General features: G+C 36.3%; 1 protein-coding gene across 3 annotated transcripts in view; it reads left to right on the top strand.

The window, feature by feature from the left end:
• The first annotated feature begins 17 nt into the window (after positions 1 to 17).
• ACC (acetyl-CoA carboxylase) overlaps positions 18 to 10,775 on the top strand; it is a 188,388-nt gene continuing 177,630 nt past the window's right edge. For 2 of the 3 annotated variants that reach the window (XM_089647729.1, XM_089647726.1), the window contains exon 1: positions 18 to 464. The gene's annotated coding sequence lies outside the window, so the exon portion shown is untranslated. Of the gene's footprint in view, positions 465 to 631; positions 960 to 10,775 lie in introns of those variants that run through there. The other variant, XM_089647728.1, reaches the window with a different exon arrangement.

Below are 10,775 nucleotides of genomic sequence, written 5' to 3'. Positions count from 1 at the left end.
GTCTATCTTCATTTTTTGACGTACAGCCCGCTTGGTTGAATTCAATGACAGGTTGGTTGATTGGTTTATGTATGATGACAGGTGTACAAGGACAAATCTATATTTTATAAAGAAAAGTTTTGTTCTTGTCTATTAGTTGTCCCGTATGCTGTCAAAATATCATTTTTTTCCGTGGCGTTTTTCTCGACCTGTGACCCGATTGTTATGTTTTTAACTCGAAGCGATTTTGTGAATTATAAATGAAACTCTAATTATTTCCAAATGTGCAAGGAGGCCAACATGTTTTATTTGAACGATAGTCATTTTGATTGACTGGCGCGGTAATTTGTAATTTATAAATCGAAAGTGATGTTGTTAGTGCTAGTGCGTTGTGGTAATTTGTGTCAGTGAAGTGTTTACGAATCGTGTAAACAAATCAAACGGTGCAAAAGCGTTTTCATCAGCGCAATTATAAACCAACACGCGTGAGTCTAATGCTTTGATTTCTTTATTTTGAGATTATAACATTTTGAGGTTATGTTGATATGTCAAAAGCCTACGTACAAATATTATGAATGTAGTAATTGCTTTTTCTTATCGATTCGAGCCGCTTATTCGCGTGGTTTCGCGTGAGTTGGAATAGTTTATTTTTATTTGTCCTTAACATTAACTTCCATCAAACTCTAGTTTAGAATATATAGTAGAGACCGATTCTTCCATCGGTATGCATCGTACCTACGTCAATTTTGTGATATTACGGTATTTTAATATTCCCGGTATGTGCTAAATAGACGTTTCAATTCTGTTATCTTTTAAGATCATTTCAGTGCAAATTTAGTGAACAACAACTGATTGCCTGCGTATCTGAGTGCCTTCCAAATTCAAGTTGGAGTGTAATACATAATATTATTTAATCAGAACAAATTGCTTCTAACGGCTGTTGAGCGAATCGACCGACTAAAACTGTATTGTCGGTGCTGGTATGTTAATTATTTACATTAATTATATTATTTAAATACAATTTTATATCAAGGTATCAGGTAGGTGAGTAACTTTCAAATGTATTTATTTTCTTAGAAAAAGGGTGTCATATTGTATTCTTGTTTATTGTATTCATTTTGATAGCTTGCACACACAACGTGGTAAACGCATTGTGCAGAAGTCATCAGTTAAGTAGTTGCAGTAGTTGTTACCATGCACATCTAAGCCTTTATTTTATCTGTTTTACTTTGGAGAAGAAGATCAATTCCGATCGAGTTAATACTCGAGTCTGTTAATATGTCAAGAGTCAGAATAACAGGCGAATATGTATGAATGTAAATGAGGCAAGGAGTGTGTGTCAAGACCGAGTTGTTAGGCTACCCCTGCCATCCTCTGCATAAACCTGCGTAAAAAGGCGAAATTGCGTGAAAGTTTATTTTAACCTATTTAAGACCTACCCCGAAATATCTTCTAATTTTAAAATTAATGTAAAAATAAGAACACCTTATTTCCATCTGAATTTTTTTCAAAATGTTCTAAGACAGTACCTACTCAATTTCAAAATAATATGTACTTTTTTCTTATTAATTAGGCGGCCTAAGTGAGCCACTTTGTTGGAATGCGCATGGGTCACCTTACTTGCCTAGTTTGTTTGAATGATGAAAGGAAATAAATACCGATCTCTACGTCGGTAGGTATGCGTTATCTACCTTCCGTTATCATCCGACAAATGCTAAGCACAGTCTACACGTACACGGGATTCCGCGAACGTCGCGAATCGATAATTTTAGAAATGATAAACAAATGTTATATTGTAGGTAAGATTTCAAAGCAAGCTTTTGGAATATTGCTGGATTCTAATAAGAAATGCAATTATGTTGATAATTTTCTCTATAAAAGATGTCTCGAATACATCTACCTGTTTAGATAAAATGAAGGCAGACAGTAGCAAATACATACATAAATCTCCACCAACCTAAATTTTTATAATTTTCAATATTTCCTAGTTTGATATAATGTATATAAGAAAGTCGTTTAAAAAGTTAAAAATGTCATTTTAAAATTAATTTCATAGCCCTTTACCCCAGAAGTCAACTGGTGTAGAAAAAAGTTGCAAATATGTAATTTATTTTATAATTATGGCGCCCATTATTAATTAAACCTTGGTGAGATAGCATCGATTGAAAACCCGCGACAATAAAATGCCCGTTATTATGCCATTTTGTCTAAAAAAATGTAAATCATTAAATTAAATTCATTAAATAATTTTTCTACTTTATTATTTTGTCGGTAGGTACGTCAAATTTTCTTTCGAGGAAAAGTTAAACTAGAACTCGTCGGAATCAACCTTAATAACTGGGCACGTGGTTCCGTCCAATCGCGCGCCTGTAATCAAAAATCGTATGACATGGGCTGAGCCAATGAGCGCGCTCCATTTATTATTTACATTCTGTCCCTTTCGCACGCGAGAGTTTCCGTATTCCTCTTCTCTTTCAGTTTTCAAACACCTCATTGTTCAAGCGCGATACTAAAATTTGGCGAGAAAAACATATTGAGCGAAATAAAGGATGCGAATTTTAAAAAGGTTTTGTGTATTATTTTGAACGCATTTTTCTAGCCTTGTATTTGCCTGAGTTTTTTATTTGGTGTAGTCTTGATTTTCTACCGTTTTTTTACGACACATGGTTTTTTAGTAATGTGAACCTTTTCTTGTAAAGTAAGATTATTCGATTCAAGAGAGGTACGTTTCTGTTTGACTTTACTACATTACGCATTAAATTTGTTTGTGTAATGTGCGCCATAATAAGATTCCGGCGCTCAGTTTTCCGTAGCAGATAAACAGATCAAGGTCAAGTTCAAATCATAGTTGAGATTAAAATTGATAGCGGAGAGATTCTCTTCCCTATTTTTGAGTACTACAGGATATAAATATGATTTCCTCCACAATTAAAGAAGACGTCAATGGTTTCCTCTAAAACCAAAAAGCCGGTTTCTAGCGAGAACTGTACATGGGTACATATAGTCACCATTGCAAAAAAAAAACTGTTTGTTCGTTAGTTCCTATTTTGGTTTGTAGGTTTGTGCTTAGTAAAATCATTTTCAATCATGTAGCCAATTATCGTATTGCAAGTGGGTATTTCACTACCCTTTTGATAGCTTATCCGTAGGGTAACGTATATTTTCGATTTATTTATTTATAAAGTCCGAGTTTATTCGATACTCGAACCTATAAATAGTAGCTATACCTGTATCGGATAAGTTTGCCAAGTTTCTACATATTGCGAGTATTTATTTGTTTGTTTATTCTCATGCATTATCCTATCTGTCTATCGATCTATATATATATATTGGCTAACGGTGAAACAGATGTTGACCTTGAACACGATGATATTTTTACACAAAATAGTAAACAACCTGCTACCCAAATATTTTTCAAATAAAATTGTATACAACAAGGACATACACAAACATGAAACTAGGACGTGCAATGAAATCAGGCTACCAAAGAAGGACAAAGCGAATACTTAGAATAGTATATTATAGGTATAAAGGGATGAAATACTATAACGCTCTGCTGGAAAACCTTAAGTCTGCCCAAATTGAAAAGTTCAAGATGTTGTGTAGGAGCCACATAAAGCAAGAAAAAAAAGTATATTTATATGTAACAAATTAATTAGTCATTTGTACTTAAATGTACAAATTACTAAAATAAAATCAATAAATAAAAATAAAATATATATAGTGTGGCGAGCTGGCATTTGTTTTTTATACAAATCTACAGTATTATTCCGAGATTGATTAAATTTTGCACACTTGAACTTCAAAACAAGAGGAATATCACGTGAGATTTTGATAAAAAAATTTGCACACTTGACGTTCAAAATTAGAGGAAAATTACTGTCTGTATCATCTGATTTTGAAAACTCTGCGTAAAGCCCAGACGAGGAGACCTAAAAACAAGAGCATGAATATTTGTATATGTTTGACATGGTAGCAGAGCTGAAATTCCGTTTTTTTGCAATTACATTTACAGTGTAGATCTTCTATTGAATCTTATGCAAGCATTTGGTCACTCGTGTTGAGGGCCGTTTGTTGTTTGTTTGTTATTGCCGACATTGGAAATGTGAATGTTATGATAATAATTTAACTGAGTAGGTACACTATAGAGTTGTTTACAAACTCCGTATGACGTGGGTAACTAGTTTACTTAATTCAGCATTTGACCTATTGTATGTTTCACGTTGTTTACTGTAAACAGATTATGTCAGATTATTAAAAATAATCAACCTTTCGCAATGTAAAGTCACTGCTTAATGAAATTATATGAGTTTCGGTTGTTGCACCCGAAACTGCATACGAATTTCACAGGTTCAGATGAACTTGAAATGGACTGTAAACTATAACTAAACGAAATAACGGTGTTTGATGGAATTGGGTGTTGGTATGTATAGGATAGAAAGGACGGAAAAGAGATGACCGATCATTTACCACTGTAACGTCTCTGCGAATGTACACACAATGTCAATCACAATTTAATATAGTCAGTTCGACCGCGATGCCACGATGTAATTATCGCCAAACGAACGAACGTTACAAAATTCGATATTATATCATTAAATACACTGACAACACGAACAACTTGCTTCCATGGTAGTCCGATCCATAAATAAACCATCCACTCCGAATCCTTCTATTTTCAAAACAGCGACACACGAACTTGCACTAATTTCTTGCAATTGTTCCATATTTCAAAAAGTTTTCCAGCAAGATTATGGTTGAGGAAAGGTAGGAACTGGATAAAATGACATTCCGGTAGGAACCAAGCATATTCTCATTTCAAGGCCAAAAATGCGTAGTACACTTGGGCTGGTCATGCAGAAAGAATGCTAGAGTAGAAGTGATACAGATGCTGACCGAGGAAGAGGTGATAGATATATTGTGTAGAAGAGCATCAGGATAGGACAGAAAGGACTGCGGACTGGAGGCGAACGGCGAGGCCTCCCAGCCTGTGGAGAGCATTTGTGCAGGAGGCTAATTCCACCCTGGAACCTTGGACGTACATAATGATGCGTAGCACCTAGTGGTGGATAAATTCCAGGGAAAATTTGCTGGAGTTTTCTTCTAAATGGTGAAACCCCCAGACTAACCAATGAGATTGTCACCTACATCGAAATTTCATGTTATTGACTGAGCGTGGCATTTCATCTGTCTGTAAATTTGTTTGTTACGTTCCGTTTCCGATTTCAATATGGTGGCCGTTTTCGGTTCAGTAAAGATTATTTTTTCAAATGTAAAATCGTCGTGTTTATTAGGTATTTAAGTACCTACTTACAAATTTTATGATTTCAGAGGAAATTTTAGTTTAAAATAAGATAAAATTAGAAATATGTTTTTGGACGCGAGGTGTACTGAGACTGACGACTGAAGTATTGTAGTGATTTATTTTTGGGGTATTGTGCCGTGTTGCGCTACCTCCTTTAGCCAACCTTTTGGCCAACGCACTGATGATGGACATTGTAATGTCCGAAATGTCTGAAGAAATAATGTAAAATAATAAATAATGTCTAATGAAATACCTAATTGTTTATTATTTTATATACTATTTGTTAAGATTTCAGGTACTGAAATATTAATATTGGTGCTTGTCACCCTAATGATGTGGCAACATTTATTTTGTGTTAGCGATTGCCGGGGCAATTTCGTATTGCCACGGATTTAATTTTTCTTCTCTTGTTACCATCCGTCTTGGGCGGGTCGTTTTGGCAAAACGGCAGAGCTGCCAGGTTTTCACTTACATGTGGGTTATAAAACCGCGGAGAGAGATAGCATTATTGGGCTCACCGTACATGAGCTGCCCTACGGGTCTTTTTTATTGTTAAAATAAAGACCAATATTCGAGAGCTGGAGTTATTATTGAAGAGTTACTCCAGTCATACTTCCTTGGAATCTGGTGACTCGCCACGCCGGATTGCTCTGTCAGGAGAGTGAAGTTAAGATCCTGAACATTGATCATTCGAGCCGGATGATTATTATTTGGATTGATCCATTTGAGACGGAAGATCATTATTTGGAGTGGTCCAGTCGGGCCTCATCATCATCGGGAGTGGTCCAGTCGGCGTCCTCATCACCATCATTGGATTGATCAAGCGACCCTCATCACGACGCTCGCATGCACAGCAAATCAGGTTGTAGCCTTCCTTTCATTGTCCTTTCAAATTCCATTTAAAAAAGCTAAAAATCTGTGTAGATGCCACATTATTTCGTATTGATTATATCGAATTATATTCGGGTGTTCATAATCAGATGCTTTCAAAATAGCATAAAATTGTTGGTGATAATAATTTTATTGTTGTATTCTGCCGAATAACTTTGCTTTGCTTACCTACATATCTAGCCACGCGTTTGCAAGCTTTGTCCTTGCATGCCATAGTATTTTGATCGGTTTCTTTATAATCCATAGTATTATTTTATTCACGTCAAAACGTCAAACTGCCGTTTCGAGTTGTGTATTAAGTTTTAAATCAGGTTATTGTGTTATTCGTTTCTAAAAAATGGAACTCGACAAGTTGGTTAAACAGCGCGGGGTGTTGAAAGGTTCATTAACGAGATTTGAAACCTATTTAAGCAACGAAAATGATATTAGGCCCAGCGTATTGTCGTCGAGATTAGATGCCATCAAACCTTCTCTGATGGAATTCTCCAAAATTCAGCTGGAGATTGATTTATTGAATAAATCAGAAGATCATGACGCGAGGGATAATTTTGAAGGTACATATTTTAATTTAATTGCATTAGGACAGGAAATATTATCAAAATTTAAGAAGATTGAAAATGTCCCGATTACATCTGTGAATTTACCACCAATATCAATACCAATTTTTTCAGGAGATAATCATAAATGGTTGACTTTTAAAAACTCGTTCATTGCCCTAATTCATGATAACAGTAAATTAAATCATGTTCAGAAATTTCATTACCTTATTAGTTATGTGTCCGGAGACGCACTTGATTTGATTAGTTCTCTAGAAATAACCGGGGATAATTATAGTTCAGCCTGGACGATGCTTATTTCAAGATACGAAAATGTCAGACTTATTGCAAATAGACATTTGAATTTCTTATTTAATGTTACACCGTTAAAACGACAGAATCATCATGAATTGCGAAATTTAATTGATCAAGCAAACATTCATTTGAGAGCTTTACATAATTTAAAGCTTCCAACAGAACATTGGGACACATTAATTATACATATTCTAACCTCAAAGTTAGATAATCACACACGTAGCCTGTGGGAATCCATGGAGTGCGATAAAGTTTATCCTACGTTCGAGCAGTTTAGCAATTTTATTTCACAAAGGTCGCAGATCCTGGAAACTATCCAAGGTGATAATGGTGGAATGCAACAGAAAGCGGAACCAGTTGCAACAAAACCAAAGTTTTTTAATTTTAAGGAAAGGAATTCTACGAACAAGGTTACGTTAGCGTCAAGCAACGTTAATTGTATGCTGTGTAATGACAGCCATTTCATTTATTCTTGTAAAATATTTGTTAACAAAGCACCAGCGGCACGAAGAAAGTTCGTTTCAGAGAGCAATTTATGTTATAACTGCCTAAAACCGGGGCACCCTTCAAAGGTGTGCAGGTGGAAGGAAAAATGCAGTGTTTGTGATCGAAAACATCACACTCTGTTACATATCAATACTGATAATGTACAAGCGGGTACTTCAACTGGCAAGGGTCAGTCGGAGGCACCAGTGAATTTAGCGTGTCATAGCGACATGAACGGGCGAGAAATTTTACTATCTACCGTAATAGTAAAAATAGAAGACGCGTACGGTGGAACACACAAAATACGCGCACTTTTGGATTCAGGTTCAATGTCTAATTTTATTACAAAGGATACTTGTAAGAGATTAAATTTGCATTGTACAAAATTGAACATACCTGTTTCAGGTTTGCATAATAATTTAATTCATGTAAAGGAAACAGTTGACATTAAATTTAAATCATTATGTTCTCAATACGAGGATGAAATATCTTGTTTGGTATTGGATGAGATTTCTTGCAATCTTCCACAGACCGTGATTAACCCAAAAATGTTGAACATTCCAGACGGTGTCCGGTTAGCTGATCCGCAGTTTTACCAGCCAGCTTCTATTGATATGCTGATCGGAGCAGAGGTTTTCTGGCAGGTGCTTCGTACGGATCAGATACAGTTAGGAAAGGGTAAACCTACATTGCATCGAACGGAGCTAGGCTGGATAATATCAGGAGCTGTACAGAGTCGTCATAATACGAGGCCAGTTAAAGTTTGTCATATTTCATTAAATTCTTTGCAGAACCAAATAGAAAGGTTTTGGAAGGTTGAAGAAACCGAAAATAGTAAGCATCACTCTCTGGAAGATAGTGAATGTGAAAGGGTTTTCGAAGGCACGCATAAACGCGATGCAAACGGTAGATTTGTAGTCAACTTACCGTTTAAATCTAACCTATCTCAATTAGGAGATTCATTTAGTATTGCTAAAGGTAGATTAGCGTCAATGGGAAGGAAATTCTTAAGACAACCTAGTTTAAAGGAACAATACTCGGAATTTATTGATGAGTATCTTGCGTTAGGTCACATGACTGAATGTGAACCTCCAAAACGCGATGAAATTACTTATTATTTACCACATCACGCTGTATTTAAAGAAGCAAGCACAACTACTAAAATTCGTGTTGTTTTTGACGGGTCGGCTAAACCCGCTCGAGGGATTTCTTTGAATCGCGCTCTAATGATTGGGCCCACCATTCAAAATGATATATTTTGTCACTTGGTATTTTTCAGAAAACATCAATATGCAGTCACCGCAGATATTGCAAAGATGTACCGCCAAATTAATATCAACCCAGAACACAGAAATTACCAACGTATATTATGGAAAAGGGATGCGGAGGATTGTTTGAAACATTATACGCTAAACACGGTGACATATGGTTTGGCTCCTTCGCCTTATTTAGCAATACGTTGTCTGCACCAGCTAGGTAATGACGTTTCATTTACTCATCCATTAGCTAGTAAATCCCTTAAGGAAAATTTTTATGTAGATGATTTTCTTTCTGGTAGTGATTCCATTGATACTTGTCACTTGCTTAAATCCCAAATCATTAATGCGCTTGCTACAGCAGGCATGGAGATTAGAAAATGGAGGTCTAATGCACCCTCAATTAATGATTCTAAAGATAATTTGGAATTATTGCCAAATGAATCCAATGAAGCTAAGATTCTAGGATTAATATGGGACACCAAACTTGATGAGTTTACTTATCAGGTAGAAACCATAGACTCAAAGTTAGAAGTAACAAAACGTCAAGTTTTATCATTAATTTCAAAGGTTTTTGACCCTTTAGGACTGGTAGGCCCAGTAATCATTGTCGGTAAGATAATTATGCAAAGATTGTGGAAGCTAAAAACATCCTGGGATGACGAGCTACCCAATGACCTTTTATTGGCCTGGCAGACTTACACGCTGAGTCTCAGTAAAGCAAATCATATTCGTGTACCGAGGAAAATTTTCTGCTTCAATAAAAAATCTTTTAGCTTACACGGGTTTTGCGATGCATCTCAAGTAGCATATGGCGCTTGTCTGTATTTAAGATCTACCGATGAACAAGGCATTCACCAATCACAGTTAATATGCGCTAAATCTCGTGTAGCCCCACTAAAAAATTTATCGTTACCACGTCTTGAGTTATGTGGAGCACAATTATTAGTTAAATTAATGAAGCGGGTGACGGCAGCTCTCCAAGTAACAGTTGACACCACTTTGTGGTGTGATTCGTCAATAACATTGGCTTGGATTGCAGGAGAACCGTATCGTTGGACTACTTTTGTTGCTAACCGCGTATCAGAAATACAACGTGAAGGTGATGGCACTATATGGCGTCACATTTGTTCAACTGAAAACCCAGCTGACATAATTTCCAGAGGAATAACATCTCAGCAGTTGAAATCATCTTCATTATGGTGGTCAGGACCACCATGGCTCACGTCCGACGAGGATAAGTGGCCACGTTCTACATTTGATACTCCCACGGAGTTGCCAGAAACGGCGAGGATAGTTTTGGTTACTAGTAGTCCTGTCGATTGGGAAATATTTAATAATTATTCTTCATTAAGACGACTGAGGCGCGTAGTTGCTTATATGTTACGTTTCATACATAACTGTTCTAAACGAAAACCGATGCGGGTCGACGAGCTTTCTGTAATCGAACTGGAACATGCCATGCATGTAATGATTTTGAACGCTCAGCGATTCGCATTTCGTGATGAAATAGCTTCTTTAAGTAATGGAAGATTTGTATCTAGGCGGAGCAAGGTAAAGGCACTAAATCCTTTTATGCAGGATGGGTTATTGTGTGTTGGAGGTCGACTATCACAATCTGATATTACCTCGGTCTCTCAAAAACATCCAATTTTGTTACCACAAAATCATAAGTTGACTGACTTAATAATAACCCATCTGCATTATGAGAATTTGCATTTAGGATGTAATGCTCTGCTCGCATTACTGCGTTTACGGTTTTGGCCAATATTTGGTAAAAACGCAGTAAAGCGAGCACTGCATAAATGTATTGTATGTTTCCGAGTCCGTCCGCGCGAGTGTCGCCAGCTCATGGGTGACCTTCCTGCTGACCGATTCCGAATCCAAAGACCATTTTATGTAACCGGCATAGATTATGCAGGTCCAATTTTAATTAAGTCTGGTTTAACCAGAAATGCTAAGAGTGTAAAATCTTACATATGTTTATTTATTTGTTTTTCAACGAAG

This window comes from Hesperophylax consimilis, chromosome 27 (genome assembly GCF_061612785.1).
Source record: "Hesperophylax consimilis isolate HC1 chromosome 27, BYU_Hcon_1.0, whole genome shotgun sequence".
NCBI lineage: Eukaryota > Metazoa > Arthropoda > Insecta > Trichoptera > Limnephilidae > Hesperophylax > Hesperophylax consimilis.
The sequence above is the reverse complement of the archived record's forward strand: the minus strand, read 5'-3'. Positions and strand labels throughout refer to the sequence as shown.